The 13253-nt window shown below is 45.1% G+C and overlaps 1 protein-coding gene and 1 long non-coding RNA gene across 9 annotated transcripts in view; one reads left to right on the top strand and one right to left on the bottom strand.

Annotated features, from left to right (window-relative positions):
* GPR161 (G protein-coupled receptor 161) overlaps positions 1-13253 on the bottom strand; it is a 59706-nt gene that overhangs the window by 26824 nt on the left and 19629 nt on the right. For 2 of the 8 annotated variants that reach the window (XM_063711238.1, XM_063711234.1), the window contains exon 2: positions 9647-9740. The exons of the other annotated variants lie outside the window; for them this stretch is intronic. The gene's annotated coding sequence lies outside the window, so the exon portion shown is untranslated. The remainder of the gene's footprint in view (positions 1-9646; positions 9741-13253) is intronic. 8 annotated transcript variants of the gene reach the window in all.
* Positions 1142-13038, top strand: LOC129527587 (uncharacterized). Its single transcript, XR_008672583.2, has 3 exons — positions 1142-1562; positions 11365-11497; positions 12973-13038. It is a non-coding gene; the product is annotated as an uncharacterized lncRNA (long non-coding RNA).

The raw sequence follows: 13253 nt of genomic DNA, 5'->3' as shown, positions 1-13253 counted from the left end.
AGATTGCTTGAGCTCAGGAGTTTGAGAGCAAGCCCGGGCAACGTGGTGAAACTGTCTCTACAGAAAAATACACAGAAAATTATCCGGGAATGGTCGTACATGCCTGTACTCCCAGCTACTTAGCGGGCTGAGGTGGGAGGACCCCTTGAGCCCAGAGGTCAAGGCTGCAGTGAGCTGTTTGTGTCACTGAGCTCCAGCCTGGGTGACAAAGCGAGACCCTGTCTCAAAACATTTTCTTGTAGCAACTAATTCTGTTGGGCTTATATAAGTGTGTGATTGACTAAACCCCAAAGTTTATACATACATGAATTTCTGTGAAGACAGATGTCCCTAATCTTGAACATGTGGAATTAATGTTTTTAAGCCTATGTACAAAACATTATTTCTACTAAATTTCCCTTTATGCATTTTGGCCCATATTTCCAGGCTGCTAAAGTATTCTGAATTTTGATTCAGTTATGTAACATATTAGTTACTCCAGCTTTGTGCTATGGAGATACTTTCTAGGTGTGCCTTCTATGTCTGTGTCTTTGTAAGGCTGTTTTTGGTTTTTGCCTTTAGTTGGCGAGTTCTGGGTTTGTTGACTCTAATAAGTAAATTATTAATTAACGTCTCAAAGTTTCTAAATAAGCATATTACTACACAAGGGACAACATGGTGATTAAGAAAATAGACTTTGCATGTAACAAGCGTACACATGTACCTCCAAATCTAAAATAAAAGTTGAAATTATAAAAAAAGAAAAAATAGAGCTTGAATCATCAGACAAATGAAATAGAGGAAATATTTATAGCTTATATCACAGATAAAAAGCTAATCATCCTAATCTGTAAAGAACTAGTTAAAAAAAAATCAAGCCCTCTCCCTCTCCCTCTCCCCACGGTCTCCCTCTCCCTCTCCCCACGGTCTCCCTCTCCCTCTCCCCACGGTCTCCCTCTGATGCCGAGCCGAAGCTGGACTGTACTGCTGCCATCTCGGCTCACTGCAACCTCCCTGCCTGATTCTCCTGCCTCAGCCTGCCCAGTGCCTGCGATTGCAGGCGCCCACCACCACGCCTGACTGGCTTTCGTACTTTTTTGGTGGAGACGGGGTTTCGCTGTGTTGGCTGGACTGGTCTCCAGCCCCTAACCGCGAGCGATCTGCCAGCCTCGGCCTCCCGAGGTGCCGGGATTGCAAACGGAGTCTCGTTCACTCAGTGCTCAATGGTGCCCAGGCTGGAGTGCAGTGGCGTGATCTCGGCTCGCTACAACCTCCACCTCCCAGCCGCCTGCCTTGGCCTCCCAAAGTGCCAAGATTGCAGCCTCTGCCCGGCCGCCACCCCGTCTGGGAAGTGAGGAGCGTCTCTGCCCGGCCGCCCATCGTCTGGGATGTGAGGAGCCCCTCTGCCTGGCTGCCCAGTCTGGAAAGTGAGGAGCGTCTCTGCCCGGCCGCCATCCCATCTAGGAAGTGAGGAGCGTCTCTGCCCGGCCGCCCATCGTCTGAGATGTGGGGAGCACCTCTGCCCTGCCGCGCCGTCTGGGATGTGAGGAGCGCCTCTGCCCGGCCGCGACCCCGTCTGGGAGGTGAGGAGCGTCTCTGCCCGGCCGCCCCGTCTGAGAAGTGAGGAGCCCCTCCGCCCAGCAGCCACCCCGTCTGGGAAGTGAGGAGCGTCTCCGCCCGGCAGCCACCCCATCCGGGAGGGAGATGGGGGGGTCAGCCCCCCGCCCGGCCAGCCGCCCCGTCTGGGAGGTGAGGGGCGCCTCTGCCCGGCCGCCCCTACTGGGATGTGAGGAGCCCCTCTGCCCGGCCACCACCCCGTCTGGGAGGGGTACCCAACAGCTCATTGAGAACGGGCCGGGAAGACAATGGCGGTTTTGTGGAATAGAAAGGGGGGAAAGGTGGGGAAAAGATTGAGAAATCGGATGGTTGCCGTGTCTGTGTAGAAAGAAGTAGACATGGGAGACTTTTCATTTTGTTCTGTACTAAGAAAAATTCTTCTGCCTTGGGATCCTGTTGATCGGTGACCTTACCCCCAACCCTGTGCTCTCTGAAACATGTGCTGTGTCCACTCAGGGTTAAAAGGATTAAGGGCGGTGCAAGATGTGCTTTGTTAAACAGATGCTTGAAGGCAGCATGCTCGTTAAGAATCATCACCACTCCCTAATCTCAAGTACCCAGGGACACAATCACTGCGGAAGGCCGCAGGGTCCTCTGCCTAGGAAAACCAGAGGCCTTTGTTCACTTGTTTATCTGCTGACCTTCCCTCCACTATTGTCCTATGACCCTGCCAAATCCCCCTCTGCGAGAAACACCCAAGAATGATCAATAAAAAAGAAAAGAAAAGAAAACCTCTGATTTAAAATTAAAAAACAAAACAAAACAAAACAAAACAAAACAAAACTCTGATCACCAAATGCTCCAGGAGACTGATTTGAATAATAATAAAACTCCAGTCTCCAGCAAAAAAAAAAAAAAAAAAAAAAAATCAAGAGAAAAAAACCAGATGAAAACCCAGAATAAAAAAGTGGCCGTAAGACTATTATGGTTTGAATGCCTGTACCTTCTGAAACTCGCGTTGAAACTTAACCTCCAATAGGCAACATGGAGAAGTGGAGCCTTTCTAAGAGGTGACTGGGTGATGAGGGCTCTGCTCTCGTGAATGGAATAACGCATTCATGGATTGATGGGTTATCACACAGTGGGACTGGTGGCTTTATAGGAAGAGGAAGAGAGACCTGAGCTAGCACTCAGCCCCCATCCATGTGACGCCCTGTGCCACCTGGGGATTCTGCAGCATCCCCACCAACAAGAAGGCCCTCACCAGAGGCAGCCCCTCAACCTTGGATATTTTAGCCTCCATCACTGTAAGAAATAAATTCCTTTTCTTTATAAATTACCCAGTTTCAGGTATTTTGTTATAAGCAACAGAAAATGGACAAAGACAAAGACCTAAACACAGAGTTCACAGAGAGATATGCCCATGGTACTCAAACACTGAAACAATGCCCAATTTCACTGAAAATAAGAGAAATCCATGTTAAAACTACACTGAGATGCCATTTCTTTTAGACCAAGAAATTCCAAAGGTTGGCAGCACTCTCTGCAGGCAAGGCATTGGGGAAACAGGCACTCTCCTACACTTCCAGTAAATGCAAATGGCAGAACCCTAGGGAGAGGAATTGGGCAAAGGTAAAAATACTAAGTGTATGCACCCTGTCTTAGTCTGTTTGCATTGCTATAAAGGAATAACTGAGGCTGGGTAACTTATAAAGAAAAAATGTTTATTTAGCTCATGGTTCTGCAGGCTGTACAATTATGGTGCAGCATCTGTCTCTGGTGAGGGCTTCAAGCTGCCTCCACTCATGGCTGAAAACAAAGGGGAGCCAGTGTGTGCAGATCACATAAGGAGAGGGGAGCCAAGAGAGGAAAGGAGGTACCAGGCTCTTTTCAACAACCCATTCTAGTGGGAACTAAGAGTTAGAACTCACTCACTCCCACAAGAATGGCACCATGCTGTCCTCCATGAGGGATCTGCCCCACAACAAAACAACAAAAACACCTCCCACCAGGCCCCACCTCCAACACTGGGATCAAATGTCAACATGAGACTTGGCGGGGCCCCCAAAACCATATCCAAACCATTGCACACCCTTGGCCCAGCAACTCCATATCTAAGCATCTACCCTGAAGATACAAATTCACAATATGAAATAACAGGTGGACAAGGTTATTTTATCCACTGAGGCCCTAGTTATAAAAAAAAAAAAACAACACTGGAAATAAGTGAGAAAGAAGTTGAAATGAGAATACATACACACACAAATATACATAAATATGTTTATTTAAAAAGAAATATAGGAAAGATACATCAGAAATTAAGAGAGAAGTAAATTTCTCTATTTCTTTATAGTTTTGATTTCTGAACCATGTAAATATTTTACACACTAAAAATTTTAAATAAAAAATGTTACAAAAAGTAAACATAAACTTGACTGTAGACAGAAAAAAAGCCTAATGTAAATCAGATTGATGATATAACCATAAAGAGAAAAAAATTAAGTTTACTAAGTTTACTTAGTAGGTTAGATGTTGGTAATGGCACTGCAATTTTATACCTATTGGACTGTAGGGCAATTGTGTATAAATGCTTTTGTTTGAACTATAACCACGCTTATGTTGGGAACCAAGTATTTTACTGGGGGAGATAAAAGATACAAATTACAGAATGGGGGGAGGTGAGAAAACACCTTGTGTTAGATTGGTGATTGGACGTATCAGTATGAACTCACTATTCAAGCATAAATATAAGAATTAGTCTGAAGAAATTCCCCAAAATGCAGTCAGAAAGATTAAGAAATTGAAAATATAAAAGGTAAATGAAAACATGACTAGGAAGCACTTCATAAGGTATAATGACTTTATCCAAGCAAAGTATAGCGTTGTTCACTTACTATGGGAGTCTCCTCTGGCAACATGGTGGATGTCACTGATGTGAACATGTTTCTTATTGCAAATGCACAGAAAAGCTGGATTAAATATAACCCCAAATTTAATTTTTTAAAAAAAGTCAAACTTGAAAAAAGAAAGAAATCTACAGGTAACAGAGAAAAAACTAAAAGGCAGAATATTAACCTCATACCTGTAACCAGAGGGTATTAGATCTATTATAGTTTAAGTCCCCTAGGGCAGAGGTTTTTAGGTGGCAGAATGACTTTGGGCCCTACAAGGCAGAGAACTGGAACCAACATCCTACATAAAGAGTAGGTTCTAGAAGGGATTTCTCCTTCATGGAAAAGGGATTAGAAAGCTCCTCCCACTGGCATAGGAAAGTGGCAAAAATATAGTCACTTAACTTGAGGCTCTGGGCAGGGTACCAACATTTTTTTCCATGAGAAATCAAACATTAAGACATGCTAATGAGGGTTCTAAATTTATACATTCCGGCCAAGTGCAGTGGCTGATGCCTGTAATCCCAGCACTTTGGGAGGCCGAGGCGGATGGATCACCTGAAGTCAGGAGTTCAAGACCAGCTTGGTCAACATGGTGAAACCCTGTTTCTACTAAAAATAGAAAAATTAGCCAGGCATGGTGGCACACACCTGTAGTCCCAGCTACTGGAGAGGCCGAGGCGGAGAATTGCTTGAACATGGGAGGCAGAGGTTGCAATGAGCCGAGATCGCACCACTGCACTCCAGCCTGGGCAACAGAGTGAGGCTCCATCTCAAAACAAAACAAACAAACAAAACGAAATGTATACATTCTGCATGCTACAGAAATCCAAGTTAATAAACCCATGTAAAAATTAATGCTGGCAGAAGTAAATCAAAATAGCTCTATAAGGAATTTCTACACTCACAATACAAACAAGAAAATACCTGATGAAAGTAAGCACATAGCATTCACCATGAGGGACAGTCAACAACAACAGCAACAAAATAGGAGAACTGACTTCCAAAAACTTGAATTAATAGAAAAAATATGGTGGCCAGGCACAGTGGCTCACGCCTGTAACCCCAACACTCTGGGAGGCCGAAGCAGGTGGATGGCTTGAGCTCAGGAGTTCGAGACCACCCAGGGAAATGTGGTGAAACCTCATCTCTACAGAAAATTAGCCAGGCTTGGTGGTGTGTGCCTGTAGTCCCAGCTACTTGGGAGGCTGAGGTTGGAGAATAATTACCAGAGCCCAGGAGGTCGAGGCTGCAGTGAGCCATGATCACACCACTGCACTCCAGCCTAGACGACAGAATGAGACCCTGTCAACATTAAAAAAAAAAAAAAAAAAAAAAACAGAAAGAAAGGAAAGAAAAGAAAAGAAACAGACAATAAAACCAATACAAGTAAAAGCTTTTAAAAAGAAAAGAAGCCAGGCGTGGTGACTCACTCCTGTAATCCCAGCACTTTGGGAGGCTGAGGTGGGTGGATCACCTGAAGTCAGGAGTTCGAGACCAGCCTGTCCAACACAGTGAAACCCCGTCTCTACTAAACATACAAAAATTGTCTGGGTGTGGTGGCGGGCACCCGTAATCCCAGCTACTCAGGAGGCTGAGGCAGGAGAATTGCTTAAACCCAAGAGGCGGAGGTTGCAGTCAGCTGAGATCATGCCATTGCACTCCAGCCTGGGAGACAAGAGCAAAACTCCATCTCAAAAAAACAAAAGGGAAAAGAACTAGAAACCACAATGAAAGACAAACGAATGGGTATGTTAAACAGCAGATTTAGCTAAAAAGAAAGATGATTAACTGAAAGATGGTTCCTAGAAGAAACGTCCGAGGAAATTACTCAGAATGCAGTCAGAAAAATTAAGAAATTGAAATGATGTAATAAAAGTCAAAATACAGGAAGAATGGGCTAAGAAAATCCAACGTATGTCCAATAGAAGGGCAGCAGGCGAGGTTAGAGAGAATTAAAGGAGTAGACACTGTTGGCTACCTATCCAGCAACCATTCTCAGTTTTTTCTTAACTAGCAGACCTCTGACTTTGTCTGGTGTCCAACCCTCCTCCAAGTGCCTCAGAGAAGCCTGATCTTATCCCTAGTTCTGGGATACAGATCCTGATTGGTCTAAACTAATCACTATGTTCCCTTTCTTCTTGCAGTTCTGGCAGTCGCCACCTGTAGTTAGGCAGGAGGAAAAGTCTTTGATGAGGGGAAGGGGGAAGATTTTTGGGTAAAGCTGCTTTGATCTCACAAAGACACAAGGAAGATAAATCTCCCTAATGACCCTAGTGGCAAAGACAGAAAGGGAGCCTGGAGCTGTGGCAGTCGTCTTGAGACCATTAGGGATGCGAAGCCAACATGCTGAGCATGGCTGAAAAGAAAGGCTGATCCTTGGGCTAATAAATTAATAAATCCTGAAGTCACCTTTCTCCTGGCTTTTTGTTATGTGAAGTAATACATTTTTAAAAACTGTTTTTAAAGCTATTTTGAGTTGGGTTTCTGTTGCTGGAGTCAAACATATCCAATCTACTAGGGTTAACAAGAATTTAGAGGTATGATTGAACATTTTCTAGGATTAAAGAAATATCCTCAAATCGAAAGAGCATATCAAGTTCTGAAAATAATTTTTTAAAAGCCTGTATCAAGACACATCATAATAAAAAATGAAAACACCAACATACAGAGAAATGGAAAAAACAATTTCACCTATAGAGTAACAGTGAGATAAATAGTAGACTCTTCAACAGAAAAAAAAAAAAGAGGCCAGAAAACAATGGAATAATATCTAAGGAAAGGAACCTTTGCCCTAAAGTTCTATAATATTCAAGAGAAGGTGAATATACTTTTGGGGTGAACAAAACCTGAATGGTTACTAATGACAACTCTTGAGTGATCTGCTTACAAATACATTTCATGAAGAAGAAAACAATCCAGAGATAAGAGGTAGGGTACAAGAATCAACTGTTAGAAAAAAATCTGGGACCAGGCGTGGTGGCTCACGCCTGTAATCCCAGCACTTTGGGAGGCCGGGGCAGGCAGATCATGAAGTGAGGAGATTGAGACAATCCTGGCTAACACAGTGAAACCTCGTCTCTACTAAAAATACAAAAAATTAGCCAGGCGTGGTGGTGGGCGCCTGTAGTCCCAGCTACTCGGGAGGCTGAGGCAGGAGAATGGCGTGAACCCGGGAGGTGGAGCTTGCAGTGAGCCGAGATCGCGCCACTACACTCCAGCCTGGGCGATGAAGTGAGACTCCGTCTCAAAAAAAAAAAAAAAAAAAAGAAAAAGAAAAAAATTTGGTAATACGTAGATTAATCTAAGTAGGAGCAATAAAAAATAAAATTTAGGCCTGGCGCAGTGGCTCATGCCTGTAATTCCAGCACTTTGTGGGCCGAGGTGGGCGGATCATCACTTGAGGTCGGGAGTTCGGGACCAGCCTGGCTAACATGGTGAAACTCCATCTCTACGAAAAATACAACAATTAACCAGGAGTGGTGGCGGGTGCCTGTAATCCCAGGTACTCAGGAGGCTGAGACAGGAGAATCACTGGAACCCGGGAGGCAGAGGTTGCAGTGAGCTGAGATCGCATCACTGCACTCCAGTCTGGGTGACAGAGCAAGACTCCATCTTAGCAAGCACACCAGTGACCTGCGAATCAGAGAGCCCAGAGTTGGCTTGCAGTCTTTAAGGCCTTCTGGTCCAATATTCCCCAGGAGACAGAGGAGGAATGTGGACCTAAGAGCTGCCCACCCAGTAAAATCCAAAATCCCAGTCTCTGCCGGGAGGTCTGGAGTAGCGAAGGCACAAGCCCCAGCAAATCCCTCAGGGTGTATCTTTAAAGAACAAGAGAAGTGGTTTGGAATGCCCCAGCCAGAGGAGGCTTCCTGGCGGGCAGCCAGCTTACCCAGGGCCCAACAAGCCAGGGCCCATTGAATGGAAACAAGCTCAAGTGTGACTCACATTTCCACTCTCTGGGGCTGTTCTGCTGCTAGACACAAAGGTGCTTCAGAACTCCCACACTCACTACATCTTGCCCTGGCCAAGTAAATCACCTTGCACGGCTTCTCCGAGAAACATCTAGACAAAGGTTTTAATAAACCTATCAGAAATTATCCCTGAGAAAGACAGCTGTCCCTCTCAGACAGGTCATCAGGGAAAGTTGATCACTAACTCATCCTTGCCACCACAGCTCAACGTATTGTGGTCACTCCTCTTTTGGAATTCTCTTCAGTCTTCTTGTGCATTTCCAGAGACAGTAAATTGTCTGCTGGATTAGACCACTGGCAACAGCTTCAGGTCATTCAAAGCCAAATCTTATCACTCAAGTCAGTAATTAATACCATTTTGTAATCAGTCCAAGTGCCCATCAATGATAGACTGCATAAAGAAAATGTGGTACATATGCACCATGGAATATTATGTACACATAAAAAAGAACGAGATCATACTCTTTGTAGGGACAAGGATGGAGCTGAAGGCTGTTATCCTTAACAAACTAATGCAGAAACAGAAAACCAAGTATCACATGTTCTCACCTATTAGTGGAAGCTAAATGATGAGAACACAAAGAGAGGAACAACAGGCACTAAGGCCTACTTGAGAGTGGAGGGTGGGAGGAGGGAGAGGAGCAGAAAAAAATAACTATTAGGTACTAGGCTTAGTACCTGGGTGACAAAATAATTGTACAACAAACCCCTGTGACATGAGTTTACCTATATAACAAACCTGCACATGTACTACTGAACTTAAACATTAAAAAACAAAAATAAAAAATAAGGCAATACTAGGGTATTGAGACAGGTATCTGTTGTGTTTTATAAACTGCTTTGCATGGTAATATCCAAGAAATAATTCCAGAAATGCCTTGAGCTTCAAGGACAGAATTACTACAACATAAGACTAGGTTCTTTCTATTATTTAATTGTGTAAATCTGGGTTATTTTGTGGTCTCATATTTTTACCTAAAACTCTTTCATTTTGATTGACTTAAGGTGGAAATTTCTCCCTGATCATATTGCTGTTGCTCTGCACTTGTCAGAAAGACTGTGTGGCCTGGTGGTTAAGAGCACAGATGCCAGCCAGGTGCTGTGGCTCACACCTATAATCCCAGCACTTTAAGAGGCCGAGGTGGGTGGATCATGAGGTCAGGAGTTCAAGACCAACCTGGCCAACATGGTGAAACCCTGTCTCTACTAAAAATACAAAAATTAGCCAGGTGTAATGACACATACCTGTAATCCCAGCTATTCAGGAGGCTGAGGCAGGAGAATTGCTTGAACCCAGGAGCCGAGATCGCGCCATCTGCCTAAGCAACAGGGTGAGACTCTGTCTCAAAAAAAAAAAAAAAGGCACAGATGCTGAAGCCAACTGTCTGGGTTTGAAGCCCAGCCCATCCACTTTTTAGCTACATATGCCTAAGTAAAAGGGTTGCCTTCTGTGTCCTTGTCTGTAAAATGAGTATCATCTTCCTCTTAAGAGTTATTGTGAGCACTGAGTTCATTTGTATAAAGTGCCTGGAGCAGCATCTGGTGCACGGTAACACTTCACTGCAAGCCAGTGTTACCATTTGAAGAGTTTAACCTGATTTTACTTTGGGAAATGACCCTTCATTTATTTCTGGCCTACCCTTTTTAAATTTTTAGGCCATGTGATTTGGGTGAAGCCATCATCACTTGCAGCTTTAGGGGTCAGCTCTTGATCTCGGGTGGGCTAGAGAGGCTCACTGATGGGGCTAGGGATGCTCACATGACTCTAGGTCCGGGATTTTGGCTGGAAGCGTTGGAGGACAGGCTAGCTTACCACAGGGCTGGCAGTGTGACAAAATACGAACCCAGGGTTGTAGCAGCTGGCCGTCTTTAACACTACATGGGAGGAGCTTACCAGCAAATAAAGCAGAGGATGAGAGCACAGGGCAAAGGGGTGGATAGGTGGGGAGGACACAGGTGAATTCATCCACAAATGCTGATGAAAGGACTTGAGATTCTGAATCTTCTTCTAGTTACATAAGACAGTCACTTTTTTCCTTCCCTTACACTAATTTTGCTGGGTTTCTATCACTTGCAACTTACAGAATCCTAATATTCTGATATATCATGATCTATATAACACATGTCAAGACTCCACCTCTTTGGACACAGGTACCAGAAGCCTTCCCTTTGTCAAGTTTAGGCCAACTCAAGCACAGCTGTGCCTGCCTCAGCCTCCTCCTTTTCCTCCTCTTTTTGCCATGGGCTCCTGGACCCTAGGAAGTAGACTCTCCTCATATGGAAGCATTAAGAAGCTCTTCACCCCCAGAGTGTGCCCCTTTAGGATCAGAAGATCTATGTCCCAGTTCACAAGCCACAGCAAGGAAAGTGAGACCTCCCCCACCTCCACAATACCCCTCATTTATGAGGACATCCTAAGGGACAGCCTGAGAGCCTGCAAATCACAGGCCCGGGGTTACTGGCAGGGTGTGGTGGTCAGAAGGAGGCAGGTCCTGACACCTCTCTAATGAGGGTCCCTGGGATAGGACAAGACACACCTGTCCTCTCCAGAATTCTGCTCCAGAGAAAATTTTTTTTTTTTTTTTTTTTTTGGAGACGGAGTCTTGCACTGTCGCCCAGGCTGGAGTGCAGTGGCGGGATCTCGGCTCACTGCAAGCTCCACCTCCCGGGTTCACGCCATTCTCCTGCCTCAGCCTCCCGAGCAGCTGAGACTACAGGCGCCCGCCACCACGCCCGGCTAATTTTTTTTGTATTTTTAGTAAAGACGGGGGTTTCACTGTGTTAGCCAGGATGGTCTCAATCTCCTGACCTCGTGATCCGCCCACCTCGGCCTCCCAAAGTGCTGGGATTATAGGCGTGAGCCACCACGCCCAGCCTGAAAATAGTTTCTTTTATTATAAAAGTCTCTTCCGATATCCTTAAATCTGCCTGAGTGAGGCAGTGTTTCATTTCCTCCTCCACAGGCTCCTTTAGAGCAGAATGCACCACTCCATTGTCCACTCTGTGAATCCCACTATCAATTCTTATGAAGAGCTGACCAGCCTGCAGCGCTGGGACTTCCAGCTGCCCTCTTCTAAAGAAATCAAGTGCAAACAGGTAGGTACATAAGCTGTTCAAATAAATAATCCTCCAGGTGAGGAAAATTCCTAAACACCACTTCCAACAAGTCCAGGTGAAATCACCCTGCTGCTCATCTGGCCATACTCTCAGGGCCCCTTTATCTCAGCACCTCAAAGCCCTTTACACACATCAGTCACTAACTGGGGTGGGGTGTGTGGTGGGGGTAGGGTTGGGAAGAAGGTTCTAATAACCACCCTGTAACTGAGATAAAGAAAGGGAACCCTACTCTCATCCCAACCACAAACCAGGCCACACAGCTCGTTGAGAGGCAGAAAGAGATCACGGGCTCCCTGGGTGTCCACACCTATGTGTAAGCAGCCAGGTGCAAAGGCTTCCTCCTGCCCTCCCTTCATCCTTCCCTGGCACTCACCTGAAAGTTGCCCCATAGATGGCAGGCACAAGGCGTGGCCTCTGCAACCCCAGGGGCGTGTACCCACCCAGCCAACGCAGAGTCTGTTGCAATGCACAGTGCTTTGGCCCTCTCCCCATCAGGGCACCACAAATCTAGCAATGTCTTTGTTCAAAACCTCTCACTTAACAAGTGCAGCAGGTCTGAGCTCTGACCTGCTTGGGAAAATGTACCAGGGAAAGGCAAAGAAGCTAGAGTCAGAACCCCAGATGGCCTATGGACTTCTGAATTCTGAATTCGCCAATGGGAGAGACCTGGCTTTGCTGCTCTCCACACATACATGATCAACTTGAGCACCTCATTGCCCTTCACAACATCCTTCTGCAAATGCCACTGGGTTTGGGGTTCCTCTCCAGCTTCTGCAGCTGACTGCAACCCTCTCCACAAGGGCATCAGCAGCGAGTCTATCAAATACTGTTCCAAATCCAAGCTCTTGGATTCTGGGTATAGATATTCCCAAGGCTCAATCCTTAATCCATTCCATTCTTCCTATTAGATTCCTTGAGAATTTTATCATTTCCAGAGTATTGCTTAATTATTATTAACTAATAATGACAGTATTTGCAAAACGCAGTGCAATATATGACATACTATTACACACATCATCTCATTTGATTTTCTGAATAACTTTTACAGGTAGGGATGACTTCTCCCCCTTTTTAAAGAGGCAGCATGACATAATGGTTAAGAGCATGAGCTCTGGAACTAGAAAGCCTGGGTTCCAAATCCCAGCTCTGCTACTTACTGCCTCTGTGGCCTTGACATGTTACTTAACCCCTCCCTGCATCAGTCTCCCCATCTGTAAAACAGGGATAATAGGAGTATCATCTACCTCATAGGGTTGGTGGTAGGAGTCAGTGAATTAATATTTGTACTGTGCTTAGAACAGTGCTTAGTGCTACGTGTTTGTTAAATAAAATGGGGAAACTGAGGCTCAGAAAGGTTAAGTGACTAGTTCAAGGGAACAGTAGGTATTAGCCCTACAACTTGGTCATGTGCCTGTGAGTCTATTGTTTATCTTCAATCCATCCATTCACCACAGCAGATGAGATGCTACAAGGTCGAGCCTCACTGTGTTGCAGACTCCTCACCACCAACCCCTTCCCAGGCCCTCTGCTGCAGCCAGCTGTGCCGCACTCTCCCATTTCCACTCTGCTTTTGCTTATTTGAAAGACTCTCCCTGTTTGTGGAATGAATGAAGATGTAGTAAGTATAAAGCATTTTATTGACCTATGGGGCTAATAATTTTATTTAAAAACAGAAAGAAACAAACAAATAAGTGGAGTAGAGAAGAGATTGAGGGTCAGAAACCACACAGACAAT

Source organism: Gorilla gorilla, chromosome 1 (genome assembly GCF_029281585.2).
Source record: "Gorilla gorilla gorilla isolate KB3781 chromosome 1, NHGRI_mGorGor1-v2.1_pri, whole genome shotgun sequence".
Taxonomy (NCBI): Eukaryota; Metazoa; Chordata; class Mammalia; order Primates; family Hominidae; genus Gorilla; species Gorilla gorilla.
The sequence above is the reverse complement of the archived record's forward strand: the minus strand, read 5'-3'. Positions and strand labels throughout refer to the sequence as shown.